General features: G+C 38.0%; 1 long non-coding RNA gene across 4 annotated transcripts in view; it reads right to left on the bottom strand.

Moving 5' to 3' along the window:
- The window catches only part of LOC143940936 (uncharacterized), a 277,425-nt gene that overhangs the window by 29,561 nt on the left and 224,589 nt on the right, over window positions 1–23,275 (bottom strand). The window contains exon 3 of one of the 4 annotated variants that reach the window (XR_013263958.1): window positions 996–1,068. The exons of the other annotated variants lie outside the window; for them this stretch is intronic. This is a non-coding gene — a long non-coding RNA (uncharacterized LOC143940936). The remainder of the gene's footprint in view (window positions 1–995; window positions 1,069–23,275) is intronic. 4 annotated transcript variants of the gene reach the window in all.

The raw sequence follows: 23,275 nt of genomic DNA, 5'->3' as shown, positions 1-23,275 counted from the left end.
CCCCTGCCCGACAGTAGACATAGGCGCCGCCAATAAATTCATTTCATTCCGTTCTGTTACGGTTCGTATTAGAATTAATTCGTACTTCGTATTTCATGTCCGAAATTCAATTTCAATTCGTACAAAATTCGAATTGTCGTTAGGTTCGTTAACTTGTACAAACGTTCTTTACAATGAATTTAAAGGCAAAAATATACCTCAATATGACAGTCGATGCTGATGGAAGTTTGTTTTTTATCCGAAATGCGAAATTCCGTTGAAGAATTTCCTATGCGAAATACGAATTTTCGTTGATGAGGGGCTCCCACCATCCCTGTGCTGTGCTGACTTCCTCCTGGGGCTGTACCCCTGCTGTGATCAGTATGTCAGCACAGCACAGGAATTTGGGTACAGCCCCAGGTGGAAGTCAGCATAGTACAGGGATGGTGGGAGCCCCTCATAATAAGCATAATGAGTCGTTGACGCGACGACGACTGATCCGAAAATTTGTAAACAAAAGTTCGTATTTCGTACAAAATTCGGACGCATGGCAATTTGTATTTCGGATCCTCCCGAATGTACAAATTTAGGGAAATTCGTACGAATTTGAGATTCGTACGAAACTAATCGCACATGTCTACCAGACAGCAAAACCAGAATGGTGTATTAACTTTACTCTGCTACAATAAAGTAATACAGCTAGAAGCCTGTGATTGGACATGGAAAAGCAGTAGTTATGAGAACTGCAGCATAGCTGTTTGGTTTCTGTGCTACCCTGCCCTCTACTAATGTGAGCGCTGTTGAATAGGTGATTACAAAAGGATGATACCAAGCCAAATTCAGGTTTTTTGCTTTAAAAAAATACATGCATTTTCAGCGGGATGGCTTTTTCCTAATCTAAGCATAAAAGTCAAGATTGGGTGAACATTCTCTAGGGTCTGCACACTCATCATAATTGATTGGCTGGAGATGTTTTCTACTGCTCATCAGTGTTTAGAATTCATTTTTTTTTTTACCTCTTTCCATATTTTTTTTATTCCCTTCAAGAGCTTGTTCTCTATTGCCAACCATAGCAGAACAGATTTCCTCCTGAAAACAATAAGCAGGGAGATGATCAATAATCAGACTCTGTTTCTTTTGCGACTCAAATACAGCAAGAGAATGACTTTGAGTAATTTGAAGCACTTCTGATGGCCATTATAACCCCCTAGGCTTGTCCTAAATAATCCAGTCTTGTCCAAGTATCTTACTGAAAGTTGGATCTCAGTTGACTTTGTAACATAAAAAAAAATCACAAGTTTATTACAAAAGTATTCACTAAAATTATTAAAATTTCATATAATAAAAATTAAGTCACATGGGATTATTTTATTAAGCAAATAGACTGTGCACTCTACAAGTGCAGTTGCTCCAGAGCTTAGTAAATGAAGGGAAGCTCTGCTGATTTTATTCACCCAATCATGTGCAAGAAAAAAATGCTGTTTTTTTTAACTTGAATGTGATTAGGTATTTATTTTTAAAGTGAAGCTATACCTCATTTACTAAGCTTTGGGGCAACTGCACTTAAAAGGTGCACAGTCTATTTGCTTTTAGTAAATCAACCCTATAGTCTCCCATTTTAATCACAGGGACCAAACTCCAGTATTTTAAATGTTCCCATCAATCATATGTTGAAACAGAGAATTCAATGCTTGCAGGGGATGTCTCCACTGCGGAAGACTCAATGTGTTTTGCAGGCAACCCCCTCTTCTTCAGGAGGAGACCATGGCTCATTTCCTCCAGGTAGTGGGACCTTACATGGTTTGATGAGCTAGCAAATTGTTCAAATAAAAATATTCTATTGTAGAAGTTTTGCTTCATGGATTTATAATTTGTTTGTATTTCTTTACAAATTGTGTTGTGTTTGTCATAAGTGCTCCCCTACACCTCCTGAGGAAGCTGGGTTACCAGAAAAACGCGTTGATGCATCTCTGCTGTGGTAGGGACATACCCAGCAAGCATTGAATTTTCTGTTTCAGCATATGATTGATGGGAGCATTTAAAATACTGGGGTTTGGTCCCTGATTAAAATTGGGGGCTATGTGGCTTCATTTGTATTATATGTGATTTTATGAATCTTAATAAACACGTTTGTAAGAAAATTTAGAATTTTTAAAATTATGTTTTGATAGTTTTTTGGCACCTGAAAAAAATCTATCTTTTCTGTCTTCTATAATGACATATTATTAGGATGTGGTGCCATAAGCAACCCTTATATTCATACTTTCCTCAATTTGATTTGGGCCATTGAATGCCACCCTGAGAATTGAGATTCCTCACAACAAAATAATGCAGACATATATCCTAGTAGGAAAAACACATTTCCCCCTTCTTTAATGGGACTTTAAAGACATAAGAGAGCAAACAATATATTTGTTAAAATTCTAAGTTTAATTATGCCAAAATGGTTTACAAAAAGTAAAAAAAAAACAAATATCAAAAATACAATGCATAGTAAAAGAATGAGGTACATATTATCACACCATGATTTTTACACAAAGCAACCTTCTGATATCTATAAGAAGAATTGCATGAACATATCAGTGTTCTCGCTGTACCACAAAAACCCCCTCTCTACCACAGGAGCTATTGACATTTACAGGTAGAGTCATGTTTTTTACATGATTTTCATTTTTGTAGACCATACCTACACTAACTGCTAAACCATCCCTGAAGGAGTCAAGTTACTCCGAAACGCTTTGGATATGTTCATGCAATTTTTTTCTTATAGATATCAGACAGTTACTATGTGGTGTGGCAATATGTACCTCATTCTTTAATTATGGATTGTATTTTATGATAATTATTTGTTTTCTTTTTACTTTTTGTAAACCAATTTAGAATAATTATACTTAGAATTTTAATGTATATATTGTTTACTCTCTTATGCCTTTCCTTTAAAGTCCCACTATAGAGGGGGGAAAACATATTTTTCCATATATCCTAGGGATGTGACTACACAAAGCAGATATTTGAACCTCCATTTATTTTGTCCGATCGGACCGTGTTGTCGGATAATCTGACTGTGTGTGGGCTTCATCTGACTTTTTCCATCGGAATGTCCAAACAACAAAGTTTGAGAGGTGGCTATAAAAAATTTCCGACAACATGATCCGATCGGACTTTGTCCGATCGTTTGTAGAGAATTCTGATCGGACAAAGTGCCACGCATACTCAGATAAAATTCCTAGACCAAAGCTATTGGCTACTAGCCTGTACGTAGTCCCGTTGTAACTAAATTAGGTCATCACGTTACGAACGATCGGATTTTCCGACAACTTTGTCTGACCGTGTGTATGCAACACCAGTTTCGGACAAAATCTGACGGATTTTGTTGTCGGAATGTCCGACCGTGTGTACAAGGGCTAAGAAGAAATTAGGAATTATACACTACAATCACAAATATAGAATTCATATTTAAAAATGTATGGTAAAAATACATTGCTATACAAATTCTACAGTGTTATACATTTTTTTTGGGCAGTAATTATCTTCAGTCTTAACGGTTCCTTTAAAATCAGCATTGCTTCCTTGCAGGCTTTGGAAAAAGTTCCATCCCAATTTGTTACCTTGTTTTCTACAAGTGCTATACAAATTAAATACAATAGGAGATGGTTAGGGTGGAGACACGTTTACTAATTCTTTTTTCCCACAGGAGTCGAAATTTGCAACTGAATGGGAGTTTAACAATTTTTTCTTTTGCCATAGGGTCAAATCAAAAGAAAACTGATAGTGAAACTAAATAGGGCCCTGAAGGAAAGTTAAGTCAACCTCTGCAGGATTCTAGTGTAGCAGGAATCACTTGATTGACAAGGGCTGAGCCACGGACTGTATTATCTTTGTAGTATATCACATGTCAAAACTTCCCTCCTAAGAATAACAGAAATGACCTCTGTGGTGCCACAAGTCCTTTGTGACCTTTTTAGTAGCCATAACAGCGGCTAAAACAACACAAATACATCAAGCTGTGCTTTTTTTTCCCTGATAGGATGGTGAAACTTTATTTCAATCCTAGTAGTTAGTAAAATTAAAATAAGAATCTTTATCACCAGCTTCTGCCTCTACAGTGGTGCTCTGTATTGTCCTACAATCTAGGACTAATGAGATATAAATGGCTCTTATTGTTAAGGATTTAAAAAGACTGACAACACTAGAAATGAATTGTGTGATCTTAAAGATAAAGTAAAGTGTCAGAGCTATAAGAGGTTATATTAAAACTACTATACATTAAATCTTTCATGGGTGGAGTCTATAAAGTCATTTATGTCATGCAAAAAAGGAGATATTTTTAAGTTAAAGATGTACATGCTTAACCACTGAACCTCTGGAAGGTTTACCCCCTCCCTTTACTGCCAGGCAATTTTTTGCGATACAGCACCACATTACTTTAATTGATAATTAAATTGGGTCATGTACCCAAGTAAAAATTATATCATTTTTTTTACCCACAAATAGAGATTTCTTTTGCTGGTATTTGATCACCATTATGTTTTTTTTTTGCGCTATAAACAAAAAAAGCGACTGTCAATTTTGAAAAAAAACATATATTATTTACTTTCTGGTATAAAACATATCCTATAAAAATGTTAAAACGTAAAATGTCTTCATAAATTTAGGTCAATATGTATTCTATTACATATGTTTGATTAAAAAAAATCCCATTAAGCACATATTGACTGGTTCAAACAAACGTTATAGTGTCTTCAAACTAAGATATATATTTATGGATTTTTTATGCATTTTTTGCGATCAGGGACTTACAGCAGGACTGCAGTATTGCGATGGACAATCAGACACTAACTGACACTTTTAACACTTTGTGGGAACCAGTGACACTAATACAAGGACCAGTGCTAATGACACTGGCTGGGAAGAGGTTAAACATCTAGGGCGATCATAGGGTTAACTGCGTGCCTAACCAGTGTTTATGTGTACTGTATGTGTTGCTTTTACTAGGGGAAGAGATAGATTCGAGTCCCTGCTTTGCAGGAACACAGAATCCATCCCTTTTCCCCCTGACAGAATGGCGATCTGCCTTGTTTACATAGGCAGATCCCTATTCCGTGTTGTTTACAGATGATCAGCATGCGCTGGAGGACATTGAGTGCCTGGTACCTGCAGATCTGTTTCTGCTGTGAAGATTGACAGCAGAAGCAGCCCGCTGGTGATGCTCGCACCCCCTGCAGGTGGAAATACAGAAATATGTATATATACAGGATCCTACACACAGCTGCCTTCCTTTAGCAGTAAAACTGTGATAGGGTGGTCAAGAAATTGTTAAACTAGCCATCCACTAGTAGATTTGTGAACATTTGTAGGAGCATTCATAGGAACATTCGTACACACATCCTTAATTATTACATTCAATTACATGATGAATGTCATTTAAAGTACTTAAACAAATGTTGCTTTTAAAGTGGTTGTAAATGCTAAAGGTTTTTTTTTTTTTACCTTAGTGCATTCTCTGAGCCCGATCTTGATCCAACCCTGTAAACAAAAGTAGCAGAGCTCCTCTCTCTCTCTCCTCACTGGGTCAGAGACACCAGTGGGAGCCTTTGGCTCCTTCTCCTGTCAATAACAGCCTGTGATAAAAGACTAGGGTAATGGGGCCAAGCCTCACTTTCTGTGTCTATAGCAGCTGTGCCACCATAGGAAGTGTCTTCATATGGTGGAACACTGAGAAGAAGAGGAACCAGGTGCGCCGGTGGGGGACCCAAAAAGAGGAGGATTGGGGCTGTTCTGTGAAAAAAAAAAACATTGTACAGAACAGGTAAGTATAAACCTGTTTGTTATTTAAAAAAAAATATTTTAATATAAAACATTCACGGTTATTGTAAATTTTCTCATCACTGCAGATGAAAACGAATATCAATTTGACCCCAATAACCATTAGAGAAAGTTCTTAAAATTACATTTTTCAAATTAAATTTTTTCAGTGTATGGCCAGCCTTATACAGAGGTCAGCTGTGTCATATGAACCAAAACAACACAAACAATAGGAGTCTCTTTATATATGTTTTCACACAAGATTCATATATTTTAAAAATAGATTCAACTGGAAAAGTGGGTGAAAGGCCTGTAAATCTTGTGGAAAAACAATTATTTATGGCCCCCTAAAGTATAAAATGTAAATCAAAAGCTTTTTCTTTTAGTTTTGGATGGAGTGGTGAGGGGCTAGAACCCCTGGCAGGTTTAATAGCTGTCTGAGATTCTGTTAGGGAGATTCATCCTTTGTATTTGTTAGACATGTGCATTCGTTTTCGTCCGAATGCATTTTCGTCCGAATTTCAGCTATTTTCGTTTTCGTTTTGACAAACGATAACGAAAGCACAAAATCCGAAAAACGAAAGATCCGACATAAATAAATGCTTTATTTTCGTTTTCATTGTTACAACAGTTCGATATAGAATAGGAGATTCGACATAACTCTGACAACAATCTGTGTCTATAGAACCTGTGGTCGAATGTGCCTAACCTTACCTCTATTAGTCCAAGATTATATAGAGAAAATATTCGACAGAGAAAAAAGATTTGACAGGGAGAAAAGATTCTGAAAGTTACTGTCCTAAAAAGTGTTTGGGGACCCGGGTCCTGCCCCAGGGGACATGTATCAATGCAAAAAAAAGTTTTAAAAACGGCCGTTTTTTCGGGAGCAGTGATTTTAATAATGATTAAAGTGAAACAATAAAAGTGTAATATTCCTTTAAATTTCGTAGGGGGGGGGGGGGGGTTGTCTATAGTATGCCTGTGAAGGGGCGCATGTTTCCCGTGCTTAGAACTGTCCCTGCACAAAGTGTCATTTATGCAGGAAAAAAAAGTCCTTTAAAATCACTCGCAGCTATTATGAATTGTCGGCTCCGTAATACAGAGAACACTCATTGAAAGTCATTGATAAAAAAATAAATAAATAAATAAATAAAAAAGTGTGGGGGTCCCCCAAATTCAATTACCAGGCCCTTCAGGTCTGGTATGGATATTAAGGGTAACCCTGCCTCAATTTTAAGAAAAAATTTGATGTGGGGTTCCCCCTAAATATCCATAACCAGACCCTTCAGGTCTGGTATGGATATTAAGGGGAACCCCGCATCAAATTTTAAAAAAAATTGACGTGGGGTTCCCCCTAAAATACATACCAGACCCTTTATCCGAGTACGCAACCTGGCAGGCCGCAGGAAAAGAGGGGGGACGAGAGAGCGGCCCCCCCTCCTTCCTGAACCGTACCAGGCCACATGCCCTCAACATTGGGAGGATGCTTTGGGGGTCTGTGACCCCTAAAAGCACCTTGTCCCCATGTTGATGAGGACAAGGGCCTCATCCCCACAACCCTGGCCGGTGGTTGTGGAGGTCTGCGGGCGGGGGGCTTATCAGAATCTGGAAGCCCCCTTTAACAAGGGGACCCCCAGATCCCGCCCCCCCCTGTTTGAAAGGGTAAGGGGGTACAAAAGTACCCCTACCATTTCACAAAGAAAGTGTAAAAAATGGTTAAATAAAACAAACACACTTTTGAAAAATTCCTTTATTAAAAATAAAAAAATAAAAAAAAGATTCCAGCGGCGGTAATCCACTCTTGCTATCCAGCGACGGACGGTCATCTCTCCAGCGATGGCTCATCTCATCCAGCGCAGCGAATCCATCCTTCTTCTGTCTCCGTGGAGGAGACACTGCAGGCATTCCGGCGGCTGATGTTTCTTATATACGGAGGGCGGGGCCACCCGTGACCTGACCCCGCCCCCCTCTGACGCAAGGGGAAACCCGGGGTTCCCTGTGAGGTATGGGTGACCCCGCACCCCTCTGTTGTAACACAGGCAGGTTTCCGTTACATCAGAGGGGGGCGGGGTCACCCATACGTCACGGGGAACCCCGGGTTTCCCCTTGCGTCAGAGGGGGGCGGGGTCAGGTGACGGGTGGCCCCGCCCTCCGTATATAAGAAACGTCAGCCGCCGGAATGCCTGCAGTGTCTCCTCCACGGAGACAGAAGAAGGATGTATTCGCTGCGCTGGATGAGATGAGACATCGCTGGAGAGATGACCGTCCGTCGCTGGATAGCAAGAATGGATTACCACCGCTGGAATCTTTTTTTTATTTTTTTATTTTTAATAAAGGAATTTTTCAAAAGTGTGTTTGTTTTATTTAACCATTTTTTACACTTTCTTTGTGAAATGGTAGGGGTACTTTTGTACCCCCTTACCATTTCAAACAGGGGGGGGCTGGGATCTGGGGGTCCCCTTGTTAAAGGGGGCTTCCAGATTCTGATAAGCCCCCCGCCCGCAGACCTCCACAACCACCGGCCAGGGTTGTGGGGATGAGGCCCTTGTCCTCATCAACATGGGGACAAGGTGCTTTGAGGGGTCACAGACCCCCAAAGCATCCTCCCAATGTTGAGGGCATGTGGCCTGGTACGGTTCAGGAAGGAGGGGGGGCCGCTCTCTCGTCCCCCCTCTTTTCCTGCAGCCTGCCAGGTTGCATGCTCGGATAAAGGGTCTGGTATGGATTTTTAGGGGGAACCCCACATCAATTTTTTTTTAAATTTGATGTGGGGTTCCCCTTAATATCTATACCAGACCTGAAGGGTCTGGTTATGGATATTTAGGGGGAACCCCACGTCAAATTTTTTCTTAAATTTGAGGCAGGGTTCCCCTTAATATCCATACCAGACCTGAAGGGCCTGGTAATTGAATTTGGGGGACCCCCACGCTTTTTTTTAAATTTATTTATTTATTTTTTTATCAATGACTTTCAATGAGTGTTCTCTGTATTACGGAGCTGACAATTCATAATAGCTGCGAGTGATTTTAAAGGACTTTTTTTCCTGCATAAATGACACTTTGTGCAGGGACAGTTCTAAGCACCAGAAACATGAGCCCCTTCACAGGCATACTATAGACAACCCCCCCCCCCCTACAAAATTTAAAGGAATATTACACTTTTATTGTTTCACTTTAATCATTATTAAAATCACTGCTCCCGAAAAAACGTCCGTTTTTAAAACTTTTTTTTGCATTGATACATGTCCCCTGGGGCAGGACCCGGGTCCCCAAACACTTTTTAGGACAGTAACTTGCAAATTAGCCTTTAAAATTAGCACTTTAGATTTTGAACGTTGGAGTCCCATAGACTTTAATAGGGTTCTAAAGTTCACACGAAGTATGCTATATAGTTAGCTCCGTCGGATCTTCTTTATACATTCGACAGACACCATAAGCCTTCCAAGACAGATTCGCCCGTAATTCATGTGGATTTTTGGACGAATGCAATTTTTGAACGAAAAACGAAATAAATAAAAACGAATTTCGGGATTAACTAAATAAATTAAGTTTTCAGACGAAAACGAAATTCCGAAACGAAATATTTTACTCTGCACATGTCTAGTATTTGTCCTAGTGACCATTGCACTGAAAGTGAGGGTAAATCCAACATTTTGAATTGTTATCAGAACAAGGCTAGAGGAAATGTCTTCCAGTTCTGATGACAGCTGTCTAAAGGGAGATTTACCTCCTTTTGGAGAGATTTATTTCCAGTTCCTGTTATGTGTACAGAACAAGACATACAAGGAAATCTCGCTAATAGGACACTATCATGAAAAAAAAAAGCTGATACAGGTTTTACGCTTTCCTTACACACTCCACCCTTACCACTTTCAGACCACCCACCATACATTTACTGTGGCAGGATGGCCGCTTTGCACCAGAACATGTACCTAGTACATGATCTGACACTTCCAGGTCTAGGGTGCACATGCATGCCTCCAGCGTCCCGCTCAGCAGGAGCTTAGCGGTGGGTACCACAGACTTGATGTCCGTCGGCACTCACCAATTACACAGGAAACAGGCAGAATGACAATCTGCCTATGTAAACAAGGCAGATTGTTGTTCTATCAGAAGGGAAGGTATTGATACTGTGTTTATGCAAAGCAGGAACATGGATCTTTGCCCTGCCCTAGTCTAAGCATCTCCACCACAGTGATTAAGCAGAACCTAGGCACATAGTTAAACCTTTGATCACCCCTGATGTTAACTCCTTCCCAGACAGTGTCATTAGTACAGTGATAGTGCATATTTTTTAGTACTGATCACTGTATTAGTGTCACTGGTCCCAAAAAGTGTCAAAAGTGTAAGTTAGGTGTCCGATTTGTCCACCACAATATCTCAGCCTCGCTATAAGTTGCTGATCGCCGCAATTACTAGTAAATAAAAAAATAATAAAAATATCCCATAGTTTGCAGACGCTATAACTTTTTGCACAATCAATATACACTTATTGGGATTTTTTTTTTTTTGTTACCAAAAATATGTAGCAGAATACATATTGGCCTAAATTGATGAAGAAATTAGATTTTTTTACATTTTTTTTATTGGATATGCTTTATAGTAGAAAGTAATATATATATATATATATATTTTTTTTTTAATTGTCGCAAAAATGGCCTTGTCACAAAGGGGTTAAACCTTCCAAAGGTCAAGTGGTTAAAACAATAACACATAAGTAGAATTTTGAAAAAAATAAATTTACAATTCAACACACCTAATAACTCTAGCTAAACTCCAGGCAGCCCATTTGGTTGCCCCGAGAAGTAAGGATGTATTGCTTGTTTTATAGGAATTGGTGTTTAACAAAGGCACTTTTTTTTTGTTCTTGATTCAGATCTGTTCTTTTTGTCTTCCACATTTGTATGGCTGACATCACAAACAGTAAATGCTTTTTCCCAGAAAGCCTTTTTTTTCTGACACTGCATGTGGCTCTGTTTAGATACATTGTTAGCATTCATTAATTTTTTTAAGTTAGCCTAGTGAAAACATTAAAGTGTACCATTCAAGTCTACCCTTCATAGGCATTAGCATTAAGATTTTGGTTAGCTTGACTTTGCCACAAAACTATCCTACTAAGTATGCATAGGAAAAAGGATACCTTAGATTATAAGCTTTCTGAGGGTAAAGCCTGATTCACATGTACAGTGCTGAATAAATTATTAGAAATGTATAAATATTTGTAATACATAAGTTGACTTTATGCACGCATGCACTATTTTATGCAGAAATTTTGAAAAAAAAAACAATTGTATTTTTCTCATCTGTATGAGTAAAAGTGAGTTTTTATATAGCCATCATTTCATCAAAATGCATTGGAATTAATAAGTCACACGCAAAGGCGAATGTGTCAGTCTCGTATCATATGTAAACAGCAATTTCACCATGCATGTGAGGTATCACCACGAATGTTAGATCAAGGGCACTAATTTTAGCAGTAGACATCCTCTGTAAATCTAAAGTGGTAACCTGTAAAGGCTTTATAATATGTATATTTGTCACCGCTGCATATTTGTGCGCAATTTTAAAGCATGTCGTATTTGGTATCCATGTGCTAAGATCATCTTTTTTATTTTTTATTTCATCAAACATTTTGGCAATATAGGGTGTTTTAGTGCAATAAAATTTAAAAAAAAGTGTTTTTTTTTCCAAAAAAATTGCATTTTAAAATCGCCACGCAAATATTGTGTGAAAAAAATTGCAACACCCACCATTTTAATCTGTAGGGCCTATGCTTTAAAAAATATATAATGTTATTGGCTTCAAAGTAATTTTCTTGCAAAAAAAAAAATGTTTTCATGTAAACAAAAAGTGTCAGAAAGGGCTTTGTGTTCAAGTGTTTAGAAGAGTGGGTGATGTGTGACATAAGCTTCTAATGTTGTGCATAAAATGCCAGGACAGTTCAACCCCCCACACACACACACACACCTTTTCAGAAAGTAAAGCAGCTCTCATTTGTTTTTGAAAATGAAGAAAGAAAAGAAAAATGCATTTTTTTCTTTTCTTTTTTCAATTTTCAAAACTTTGTGACAAGAAGCGAGATCTGCAAAATACTCAACATTCCTCTCAGCAAATAGCTTGGGGTGTCTACTTTCCAAAAGAGTCATTTGGGGGTTTTGCGCTATCTATTTAGGGGTTTTGTGCTATTTGTGAAACACTGAACGCCTTTCTGAATTGAGTCTAAAGCCTCATACACACGATCGGACTTTCTGACTGGAAATGTTCGATGACAGTCTGTTGGGAGTAAATCTGGCTGTGTGTATGCTCAATCGGACAAGTGTTCTCGGATTTTCCACGGACAAATGTTGGATAGCAGGTTTTATAATTTTCCATGGACAAATGTGTGTTGTCGGATTTTGCGAACGTGTGTATATAAGTCCGCTGGACATAAGTCCAAAGTACAAACACGCATGCTCGGAAGCAAGGACGAGCCAGAAGCGGTCGGTCTTGTAATCTAGCGTTTGTAATGGAGAATTAATATTCATGGCATGGCAAATTATGTAATCTCGAAATGCAGCACATATTCTCTTCTTCTTTAATGGGATAATCATGAAGCTGCTTTGTTAGTGATACTGATGGAGTTATTACAAACACATTTTCAAAGGCTTTTTTTTTTCTAGTGATATCAGAAATAATATTATTATGCTTTTTTTTTCTTTTTATTATTTGGGCAAGTTACCACAACACCATTATCCCGTCGTTTTTTAAGATCAAAGATACAACTATGTTGGTGTCCCTTGTTTATTTTACATTGTATTTTTGAAAATATAACTGCCTACTCCCAAACTGTCATTTGAAGTAAAACACATAGCCAAGTATCATTCTCCACAATTTTTTTTATTGTGCATTAAAAAAAGAAAACAAATACAATTAGACATGCTATCTGCCAATATAACATAACCAAAAAGTGCATTCTATGCATCCAAAAATATAGAAAATATACCACATCAAATAATTATTCAACCAAAAATGTAATGTCAAAGCAATAACTCCGAGGACAATATTAAATAACATGTTGTCTCCTCCGATTCCACAACAAGGCTGGTTGATGAAAGACTATTCAGAAATTAAATGAAAAGCACAAACTGAAAAGCGCAAAATGAAAAGCACCAAATGAAAAGCACCAAATGAAAAGTGCAAAATGAAAAGTGTGAAATGAAAAGTGTGAAATGAAAAGCGCGTATCAACACTCACCAAACCTACTAACACAAAATTAGCAGAAGGAGCCCAAAGGGTGGCGCTAAATAGCTGAAAAGCAACATAGTACGTCACTACATTCGTATTTGTTGCCCAACAATTGTGTGGCTGTGGGTATGCAAGACAAGTTTGGGCCAGCGCCCTTCGGACAAAAGTTTACTTTTTTTTTGGCCAACGTGTGTGCGGGGTTTCTGTTTTTTCAAAGATCACACATGAATATATACTTAGTTAGGCATACAAAATGTATCATCTGCATTTTTCCTACTATTACGTTTCATATCATACGATTTAAATCTAAAAATTGACACTTTTAGTTTTCATTTGGAGTAGCATAAGATGGTTTAGAACATCTATCAAAATTTTACCCTTTGTGTCTTGTTGGAGAAATTTCATCAGCCCGTGAAGTGAGTAGCAATATCTCTAAATAGTAATGAAATCTAGAAAGAAGAACAGATAGAATCTCTTTAAGGTTTTTATTACTGTTCATGCCCCTGTCAGAGGAGATTTCTCTCTCTTCTTGCCTTTTCACTGGTACAGGAAGACATGGGAAATCTCCTCAATGGAAACACAGACAGCAATAAAAACCTTAAAGATATTCTTACCCTTACCCCCTTTTTTCAAAGCTAAAAAATGCCAGGAGCAGGTTCAAGGGGAACCAGTGTACATACTTGGTTTAGTAGATGTGCAAAAGAATTCCCCAGACTTGACCCTCAGTGAAAGCTCTCCATCTCCTTCAGTTTAGAAGGTAAATTGTTATGGTATCCATTGCTTCCAGCCTGAATACTGCACAGTTATCAAAAGAGTTCTATCCCTAGCATGACAATGCATAGATGTCTATTTATAAATATTTTCACACAAACTTCACATAATTTTCACCCAGAATTTAATCCAGTTTCACCAAATTAAATCAATTTAGAAAAACGTCTGAACCCAGGGTAAAAGTTATTTAAATCCTGTGTAAAAAATTACAAACAGACTTACAATATGGCATATATACTGCAGATTATGTTGCATAGATTACTGACAGCTGACTGTACCTTTTTTATTTTAAAAAGGAACAAGGTATTCAAATAATAATAAATTAAATAAAGTCCTGATGTTTTCCTTTATGTTGACCTTAGCTGAAGATGACAGCAACACTATCTGTTGTGGTCAATCCTGGATGTCATTATATCTTTAAACATGGTTTACATCCTGGAATAAGGAATCAGTAGGTTTGCAAGTCAACAGAATGCTTTAATCAGAGCTAATGTAAGCATACAGTGCTATAATGAATGCTTTGTATTGGATATATACATAGTGCCTATATTCATTGTGAGATAAATGTCTACACTAAATATGTCATCCCAATATGTTTATTTTCTAAGGCCAATTCAACAGTGCATAAACAGAAGATGGAAAGAATAGATAGATAGATAGATAGATAGATAGATAGATAGATAGATAGATAGATAGCCGCAGTGGATATAAAAAGTCTATATACCCCTGTTAAAATGTCAGTTTTCTGTGATGTAAAAAAATTAGATAAAGATAAATCCATTTAGAACTTTTTTCACCTTTAATGTGATCTATAAACTGTACAACTCAGTTGAACAACAAACTGAGATCTTTTAGGTTGGAGGAAAGTAAAAATAATAATAATATGGTTACATTAATGTTTACACCCTTAAACAAATACTTTGTTGAAGCACCTTTTGATTTTATTACAGCAACTCAGTCTTTTTGGGTATGAGTCTATCAGCATGGCACATCTTGACTTGGCAATATTTGCCCACTCTTTGCAAAAACACTCCAAATCTGTCAGATTGTGAGGGCATCTCCAGTGCACAGCCCTCTTCAGATCACCCCACAGATTTTCAATCTGATTCAGGTCTGGGCTCTGGCTGGGCCATTCCAAAACTTGAATCTTCTTCTGGTGAAGCCATTCCTTTGTTAATTTGGATGTATGCTTTGGGTCGTTGACATGTTCACCTTTCTAGTAGATGCCTGAAGGTTTTGTGTCAATATTGACTGGTACTTGAAACTGTTCATAATTCCCTCTACCTTATCTAACTGAAGAAAAACAGCCCCAAAACATTATGATGCCACAACCATGCTTCGCTGTGGGTATGGTGTTTTTTTGGTGATGGGAAGTGTTGTTTTTGTGTCAAACATGTCTTTTGGAATTATTGCCAAAAGTTCAACCTTGGTTTCATCAGACCATAACACATTGTACCACATAGTTTTGGAAGACTTCAGATGTGTTTTTGAAAAATTTAGCTGGACTTGGATGTTTTTCTTCATAATAAAAGGCTTTTCCGTCTTGCCACTCTATCCCATAGCCCAGACATATGAAGAATACAGGAGATTGTTGCCATATGTACCACACAACCAGCTCCTTTAATGTTGCTGTAGGCCTCCCTGACCAGATTTCTTCTTATCTTTTCATCAACTTTGGAGGGACGTCCGGTTCTTGGTAATGTCACTGTTGTGTTATATTTTCTCCACTTGATGATTACTGTCTTTGCTGTGTTCCATGGTATATCTAATGTCTTGGAAATTTTTTTGTACCCTTCTTCTGACTGATACCTTTTAACAGATCCTTCTGATGCAGTGGAAGCTCTCTGCGGACCATGGCTTTTGATGTAGGATGTGACTAAGAGAAAGTCAGGAAAGACCTACTAGAACAGTTAAACTTTATTTGGGGTTAATCAGAGGCACTTTACATGATGGCAGGCTCCTATTTAACATGAGTTTGAATGCGATTGCTTAATTCTGAACACAGCTACATCCCCAGTTATAGGAGGGTGTGCACACTTATCCAACCACATTATTATTTATTTTTTATTTTTACCCCCCCAAAAGATTTCAGTTTGTTTCTCAATTGAGTTGTACAGTTTATAGGTCACATTAAAGATGGAAAACGCTCTGAAATGATTTATGTTTGTCTCATTTCTTTACATCACAGAAACCTGACATTTTAACAGGGGTGTGTAGACTTTTTATATCCATTATACATACATACAAAGATAGATAGACCTAATGTCCATCCGCACATATTAAGGGTGACTCTCCTAATGCTGAAATATAGTCATAAATACTCACCTATGTTCCATCAGTTTGATGTCCACAAGACCCTTCTTTGGCATCCTCTTCCTAGGTTTTTCTGGGTGCTGGTCTTTGGCCGTTTACATTTCGGCAGCATTGTGTCGGAATGTAAACTTAACTGCACATGGGCAACTCGGTGTACATTTTGCAGGGGATTGCAAATCGCAGGTAAGTGCATTTTAGTGCAGAAAAGCCATTGCATGTCCCTTCTGCAAAAAAGAGCCTGCCTGTTCCCAATTTCTTTATTTTTTTACTTCAGTTTTACCTTAAAGCACCCTCCTAATGTTTATGAACATGCAGGTTGATATTAACATTGCAAGGGCCCTTGTGTTCATGGTAGTAAGAATATGAACTTTTGCCTCTCATGTACTAAGCAGACATCAGAGAAAGCAACTGTTTTTTTAAATTTTATGATAGATTGGTGGGTTTGAACTTAACAAGACTTAATCATCATCCTTACAGCCTGCTCCATCTTTCTCTGTACTTGACCAAAGGGTTGTGGCAGAGTGGTTAAGATGAAAACTGTTTGGAATTTCCCTCTAGAGGTTTAAATTCTGCAAACTGTGCTCTGTAACTTTAACAACAAGACAAACCCTGTGGAAGACATCAAACCTTTTGTGATGGCTGCTTATTCTAACCAGCATGCAATTGTCCTAAGGGAGAGCCCTTGATAAAGTCTTAAAAGAACAATGCATAGTAATGATGCTTTAGTAACTATTTTTACTGTTTTTAACATATTTTAGATGTTCTTTCAGAACTAGGAATATTTGAGGAGCATTTTCTAGACACAAACATAAAGGAAAATGTTTAATTAACCCTTTTTTGAAGCTTAGATGCCCAGAGCATGTTTAGCAGCATCGGTATGCATCAGTTAACATGTCGAAACCTCTATAACAAATTTGTCTGTTTGACGACAGGTTTGAGAACTAGGAACATACACAGCTGCACATTCTGAGTTTTTTGCTACAAGGTCAATTATTTTCTCACAACAAAGATTTAAAAAGACATATTGTAGTCACTGAGGGGTTAATCAAGAATACAAATGTAATATTCAATCTACCAAATTTGACATTTAACTCACTTTGGGTCAGATTATACTTGAAAAAGATATCACTCAATCTGCCTACATATATTTAATAATGATAATAATCTGCCTATGTAAATTTTACCTTTTTCCCATCTTTTGGAAGATTTTTTCTTTCTTGTTCAATAATTTTATTGAAAAAAAATTAGTCAACAGTAGAAAGAAAATGGGTTATCCCTACATGTCCATTTGAGGAGTTAACTGATTATACTGTGAATCAAATATAGAAATGTTGAGTTCCATCCATCAAATTTAAAGGGTAGAAGCTAGGGGAGCAATGAGCTCCCAAAATACATTTGTAGTATAAGCATAAAGATAGCACAATATAGCACACATGTTCCAATTTCGGAATAAGGAAAACAAAATGTGCTGAGAACCACAACTGTTAACTGTTAAGACAACAGCAAAGAAAAGAAAAAGAGAAAAGAGGGAAGAGAGAACAGAAGAAGGAATGTGGGGGAAAAAGGCAAAAGTAAGGCTAGCAGCTCCCAACTTGACAGGGAAATATCTGTTTGGTTGTGCCAAGCCTGGGACATTATGGCTCCAGCAGTAAGGAGTCAAAGCCTGGTCTTGTGAAATTTTGTAAAGAAATGTGTGCCCCATACCAGTCCAATGAGCTCTGCACACTCTATATAATGTACATGCTGGTTTCTCTGCAAGTGTACTCATTCTTCACTATAATGGTTCCATTATACCTTTTTCGTACAAGAAAAGTACAGGGGTTTCTAAGAATAGGATCCCCTTTACAAAACCCCAGGGAACAGGGCTCTCCCAAACTACAGGTACACAAGACAGAAAGAAGTTCCTAAAAATCCCAAACAAGTCAGTTGAACATTTGTAATTTACAATGCCCCATTTTAAAAATAAAGGTATGTTTTTTTATCCAGGTCTAAGACTGACAACTGAGAGTTTAAAATACCACTAATCGTTCAGTTCTCAGTGAGCAGAGAACTGGTGACTGTCAGTCTCCGGTTCTGTGCTCTGCTCCCCTCCCCACACGCTAACTGGCCCACTGGGCTGTAGATGGGCACAGGTTTTCAGTGGCTCGCTGAGAGGCTGAGCCAGGTGTTGGTCCAGGCTCCTGGGTGTATCATGACCATATGGTTGCGATCTTTCCTGAGCCTGGACTGGCTCTGGGACATCAGTTGACAGCAAGCTTAAGCCTGCTGTTGGCTGAAAATGGGGCACAGATGTGTAGAACGAACTGTACTCCTTTGATCCACAGGAGAAGTACAGTGTTTGAAAATAATAGGGTTTAGTTTACCTGTTTAAATTATCTAAGAATTGTGTAGGTATTTCCCATAACCATTCAGGTTTAGCACTAAAGTCTGGATCATTAGTAATGAAAAAATATTTGGCACCCCTAAGTGGTGGGCTGATTTTTCGCAAAGAAGGTCTCATTTTGTTTCTCTTGAAGCACCTCCCCTGCGCTGGTTCAATTCCAGGATCCATTTCTTAATTGAAGGGGCCTTCTACTCAGTTAGATGATAAGCCTGTGTCTTTCTTAATCCTCTCTGAGGTCAGAATTGAATGCTCCTCACTGCTGCAGAGAAAAACACTGCCATCATCAGAGCCATTCTTTGTGGCAAATGTACCTTTAGCTCAAGCATACATGATGGTGGCCCCACAAGGTGTACAATATGTATTTAATGATGCCTTGAGCTCATCAGAAAAGACTGAATGAAATTGGGATTAGAATCTGACTGAGGGCCAGGGATGATAAGTAGACACGGATGATTTTCAAACTCTGTTTAAACACAGTTACGGGCAAATATATTGGGATGGGAAGGTCCACAAATAGAAGTTGGCTTTTAACATTAATATGTGTTATCCACAATTCTTAAAACCATGTTTACATAAGTCAGCTAACAAAAGAAATAGGTAACTTCTATATAGTGACCTTTAATATGTTTCCATGGGCTTTACACTTCTTTCCAGCTGTGTCGTATAAATGTCAATGAGAACATGAGTGCCTCTGTAGCTAATGCTACATTTAGGAACACCGTGCCACTTGCTAACTGGGAAATGTATTTTTTTTTTCTAAGAGCTATACTAGATGAAGAAGAGAATGTTAATGTGTACTATTAGGTAGAGGAACAAGTCATTTGAAGTAGTCATCTTTCAAACTGGAAACAAGTAATTGCACTCTCTAGGCTGATATTAGTGTTTTTGCAATTTAGGACACAGATCCCCCCCCACCTAATGAACTGTAGGTTATTCTTCACTGACATGTCAGATAAACTAGATGCTTTTTCTCCATTAAGGTCAATTAGGAACATTGTTTTATTGACATAACATAGGTAGCATACATGGTATAAAAGGTAAAAAATAGTAAAATATGTGTGGTAAGGGGTCCTGATTTATGAAGGTCATAAGCCCACATGCTAGCCTGTTGATCTCTAGTAATGCAGTGGGGAGGCATTACCCTTATTTACTTAAACCAAATGCATGCTTATCAGTCAAGATGAGAATACCCAGTATGGGGTTATATACATGTGAATTCACTAAATGATAAAAAATAATAAAAAATTACCATTGCACAACTCCATAACTTACACTAGAATACCGACATAGATAAAATAATTTTTACAATGCCTAATATAACTACATATATTTCCTAGTTAACCACTTGCTACGCGCCCCATAGCATATTTACTGTTACAGGGCATCCACCCTGTGCAGAATCACGTATATATGTACATGATTCTGCACTTCCAGGTAGGGGGCATCCGCTCGCGGCTGGTGCACCGCTTCTGCTGGGATTTTGTTTCACAGCAGAAGCCGAACAGCGCGTGCCGGACAATGGACGTCCGCCAGCACCCCCTGATCATGTAAAAGAGACAAAGGATGGAGCTCTGCTTATGTAAACAAGGCACATCTCCGTTCTGCTAGGGGGAAGTGGTAAATTTTGTGTACCTGCAGAGCAGAGAAAAAAACAACATAATTTCCCTTAGTAAAAACACTTAACACAGTACACAAAACCACTGGCTAGGCACACATTTAACCCTTTGATCACCTTAGATGTTTAACCCCTTCCCACACAGTGTCATTAGTACAGTGACAGTGGATATTTTTAACATTGATCACTGTATTAGTGTCACTGGTTCCCACAAAGTGTCAAAAGTGTCAGTTAGTGTCCAAATGCCTGCTGCAATATCACAGTCACTGATTTAATTGCATAAACAATAAAATAAGTATACATTTAAGTATATTTATCCCATAGTTTGTAGATTATTATTATTATTATTATTATTATTATTTTTATACAGGATTTATATAACGACAACAGTTTGCAAAGCACTTTACAACACAAGGGCAGACAGTACAGTTACAATACAATTCAATACAGGAGGAATGAGGGGGCCCTGAGACTAACAGTCAGTATGAGAAGTGAAGGCTGTAAGCACAGGTAAGTGCACTGCTATTTTAAGGAGGAATTCCAGAAAAAAGATACATTTTTGGAGAATTGCTAAAGCCCAATTAACATTTCTAAATGTTCCCTAAAAACACGTTTTGTTTTCACTTTAATTACCTATGTTACAACGTATCAAAGGTGGGTATGTTTGGTAACCTCAGCACCCCATCCCAAAAGTATGAAAAATTGACAAACCAAATGAGTAGTGAGATTTTTTTAGGTGCTAATCATACTTCAGTCCCCTTACTTCCTGAGGGAAGTATGATTAGCACCTAAAAAGTTCCACTACTCATTTTTTTTGTCAATTTACCTATGTTATGAGTCTACTCATCCACCTTACCAACCATTCAGTGTCATCCACCCTTCTCTGCCAAAATTCAGTGTACTAACAATAATTTACAAAGCCATCCATAAATCTACTCCCAGCTCACTAACCTAGTCCCAAAATACCAACCAAGCTGCTCTCTTCAGTCCTCCCAAGACCTCCTGCTCTCTAGCTCCCTTGTCACCTCCTCCCATGCTCGCCTACAGGATTTCTGCAGAGCCTCTTCCATCCTTTGGAACTCCCTACCCCAAGCTGTCCGACAGTCCTCTAATCTATTCATCTTTAGACGATCCCTGAAAACCCTTATCTCTACAGAAGCTTATCCTGCTTAACTAATACACTGTTTTATAGATAGGTGCAGTTCGTTTTGTCTCAAATTAGTTTTTAATGATTTTTGACAAATTCATTAATTCCAAAATTTCAGAAATTCAGAATTTTTCAATTTCCGAAATTACCAAATTCCCAAAATGACGAATTTCCGAAATGACGAATTTCTGAATTTTTGAATTTTGAATTTTGAATTTTTGAATTTCTGAAATTCTGAATTTCCTGAATTTCTGAAATTCAGAAATGATGAATTTCTGAAATTCAGTACTTTAGAATTTCGAAATTCCAAATTTTCAAATTTCCGAATTTTTAATTTTTGGAAATTTCGAATTTCAGAATTTTCAAATTCCAGAATTTAAGAATTTATGAAATTATGAATTTATGAATTTTGTATTTCCAAATTTTGGAATTTCCAAAATTCTGAATTTATGAATTTCCAAAATTCTGAATTTCTGGAAAGTGCTTGCAGTTCCGGTGTGTTCCAGTTCCAGAAAAAAGTAAAACATGCTGCATTTTTCTTGCACTGGACTATACTGGAATGCTAACAAATGCATCAAAAACTCACCATAACACACCTAAATGCACCAAAAATGCACTGGAACACACATTTCCTTATTTAAGGTTCAGAAAAAAAGGGGGGGGGGTGCACTGGACTGCATAAAAAAACACACCAAAAACGCACATACAGAAAAGCATCTGGAACGTATCCGGACTTTGTTTCTATGGTGTGAACTGGTCCTTGGTGCTGGTTCACACCAGTGCATGGTGCGAGCTCACATCTGCAGTGCAAATCACATGCGATATCCGTGCAATGCGATTTCAGCCATTTAGACAGTATGGCTGAATTTGTATCACATTTGGTTCCAACTGGAACAGAGCCTTTTTTTGGTCCGCACCAGAATCGGATCGCATGGGTGTTCACACCCATGCGATCCGATTTATGTCCGAACTCCCAGTTTGCAGTGCAATATGCAGGCTGAAATGGGGGTGTCATTAACATTGTATTGACACTTACAGCAGTTCACATATGGAAGTCTGAACTGCCTTGCGAGTCGGGGCAATGTGGGGACCCACAGTGGATTTGCATGGTTCCTGCATCGCACAAGTGTGAACTGACAATTAAGGTTAAGAAAAAAGAGGGGAAAAATGCACTGGACTGCATCAAAAATGCACCAAAAACGCATCAAAAACACACTGGAATGCATCAAAAACACGCATGCAAAAAAGCTTATGGAAAAAAGCATATGGAATGTATTTGGATTGCTTTTCTATGGTGTGAAGAGACATTTTTGATTCATTTTCAGTGTGTTCCAGTGTGTTTTTGGTGCATTTTTGGTGCATTTTTGATGCAGTCCAGTACAGGCATACCCCACTTTTAAGTACACAATGGGGTTTATTTACTAAAGCTAGAAAGTGTAAAATCAGGCTCACTTCTGCATAGAAACCCATGAGCTTCCAGGTTTTATTACCAAAGCTTAATTGAACAAGCTGAGGTTAGAGGCTGATTGGTTTCTATGCAGAAGTGAGCCTGATTTTGCACTTTCCAGCTTTAGTAAATAAACCCATTGTGCACTTAAAAGTGGTGTATGGCTGTACATTTTTTTCCCTCTCTTTTTTTCATAACCTTAAATAAGGACATGTGTGTTCCAGTGCATTTTTAGTGCGTTTAGGTGCCTGGTGCATTTCAGTGCGTTTTTTATGCATTTTACAGTGTTCCAGTATAGTCCAGTGCAGGAAAAATGCAGTATGTTCTACTTTTTTTTTCTGGAACTGAAACACACTGGAACTGCAAGCACTGGTGTGAACTATGCCATTGGAAACTATATAACCTACTTTCTATGCGTTTTTGATCAAAAAAAAACACACTGGTCTGCATGTGGTGTAAACTGGCCCTAAGGCTTTATTTCTGCTAACAAACACATTTCCTGTCCTAGAGTGACAACACTCATTCACTATAATGTATCTATGAATTAGGGGCATTGGCACCATAGACTGCTACAGTGAATTTCCTTCTACTT

This window comes from Lithobates pipiens, unplaced genomic scaffold, assembly GCF_037356315.1.
Source record: "Lithobates pipiens isolate NorthernLeopardFrog02 unplaced genomic scaffold, aLitPip1_a1.2 Scaffold_3, whole genome shotgun sequence".
In the NCBI taxonomy this organism is placed as follows: domain Eukaryota; kingdom Metazoa; phylum Chordata; class Amphibia; order Anura; family Ranidae; genus Lithobates; species Lithobates pipiens.
This window is presented reverse-complemented; position numbering and strand designations above follow the sequence as displayed.